At 46.8% G+C, this 1972-nt stretch overlaps 1 protein-coding gene across 3 annotated transcripts in view; it reads right to left on the minus strand.

Annotated features, from left to right (window-relative positions):
• Positions 1 to 1972, minus strand: part of NLRP12 (NLR family, pyrin domain containing 12) — a 39894-nt gene that overhangs the window by 35620 nt on the left and 2302 nt on the right. The window lies entirely within an intron of this gene.

Genomic DNA, 1972 nt, shown 5'->3' on the forward strand with positions numbered 1-1972 from the left:
AGGGAAGGGAAGGGAAAAAAAGGAAGGAAGGAAGGCTACAAACAAGTGCATTTGGTTTTTTCAGAGTCATTAAAGACTTTGTTTTTTACAGAGATGTTTCCCAGCACACTACTGCCGTCACACCTCGTTAATGATGAGTCACTGAGCTTTGCAGAAGTGACTGTGTATAGCCCGTTATTGGCAGGACTTGCTTACTCATTCAGCAAATGTTCACCAAAGTTTACTCGGTTCCTAGCCCTAGCCAGACACTTTAGTCTCAGAGAATCACACAGGGGAGTCAAGACTCTTTCTGCCTTTCAGGGCATCCATTTCCCAGTAGAGAAAACAGGTGAGAAATGACATTTAAAACTACAGCTCAAGCAGGGTGCAGTGGCTCACGCCTGTAATTCCAGCGCTTTGGGAGGCCGAGGTGGGCGGATCACCTGAGGTCAGGAGTTCAAGACCAACTGGACCAACATGGTGAAACCCCGTCTTTACTAAAAATACAAAAATTAGTCGGGCATGGTGGCACGTGCCTGTAATCCTAGCTACTCAGGAGGCTGAGGCAGGAGAATCGCTGGAATTCAGGATACAGAGCTTGCAGTGAGTCAAGATTGCGCCACTGCACTCCAGCCTGGGCGACAGAGTGAGACTCTGTCTCAAAAACAAAACAAAGCAAAAAAACCACAGCTCCAACAGGGCTCTGTGGTGCGTACCTGTAGTTTCAGCTATTCAAGAGGCTGAGGCAGGGGGATTGCTTCAGCCGAGGAGTTTGAGTCTAGCCTGGGCAACATGGTGAGACCCCATCTCTAAAAAATAAAAATATTTTTAAAAAACCAATTCCACGGCTCAAGTCCCATCTCTGCCACTTCAGCAATGGCCCACATGTGCTGGGCACTTACTACCTGCTCCGAATTGTGTTAAGCACTTTGCACATATTATCTCTTGAGCTTGTATCTGAGTATAAATCATATATATATATATTTTTTGAGACAGTGTCTCACTCTGTCACCCAGGCTGGAGTGCAGTGTCATGATCTTTGCTCACTGCAGCCTTCACCTCCTGGGTTCAAGTGATTCTCCTGTCTCAGCCTCTAGATTAGCTGGGATTACTGGCGCCCGCCACCACCCCTGGATAATTTTTTTTGTATTTTTAGTAGAGATGGGGTTTCGCCATGTTGGCCAGGCTGGTCTCGAACTCCTGAGCTCAGGCGATCCGCCCACCTCAGTCTCCCAAAGTGCTGGGATTACAGGCTTGAGCCACCGCGCCCGGCCCATTGTGATTATTTTATGAGATAGAAGATATAATAAATCCAAGAGTGCTAAGGAGGCACAGAAGTGGGGTTTCTGAGCCAGTCAGAGTAGTGGGAGCGAGGAATCAGAAGGTGCGGGAAGAGGAGTAAATTCTTTAGAGAAGGTAATGGCTTCAAGGTTTCAGTAAGTAATACTTTTCCAGGCAAAGAAGATGGAGAATATTCCAGACAGAACACAGCATGAACACAGACCAAAGGGATGAAATTAGAATTCTGTACACAGTCATAAAAAAGAACAAAATCATGTCCTTTGCAGTAACATGGACGCAGCTGGAGTCCATTATCCTAAGCAAACTAATGCAGGAATAGAAAACCAAAGACTGCATGCTCTCACTTATCAGTGGAAGATAAACACTGGGTTCTCATGGACAGAAAGATGTGAAGACACTGGGGACTCGTGGCCGGGGGAAAACTCACGATTGGGTACTGTGTTCAAGTACCTGGGTGATAGGATCAATCTTACCCTGAATCTCAGCATCGCTCAATACACCCACGTAACAAACCTGCACGTGTACCCCTTGAATCTAAAATAAAAGTTGAAATTTTTTTTTTTTGAAATGGAGTCTCGCTCTGTTGCCCAGGTTGGAGTGCAGTGGCGTGATCTCAGCTCACTGCAAGCTCTGTCCCCTGGGTTCACGCCATTCTCCTGCCTCAGCCTCCCGAGTAGCTGGAACTACAGGC

The sequence above is a fragment of the Colobus angolensis genome, unplaced genomic scaffold, assembly GCF_000951035.1.
Source record: "Colobus angolensis palliatus isolate OR3802 unplaced genomic scaffold, Cang.pa_1.0 Scaffold490, whole genome shotgun sequence".
NCBI lineage: Eukaryota > Metazoa > Chordata > Mammalia > Primates > Cercopithecidae > Colobus > Colobus angolensis.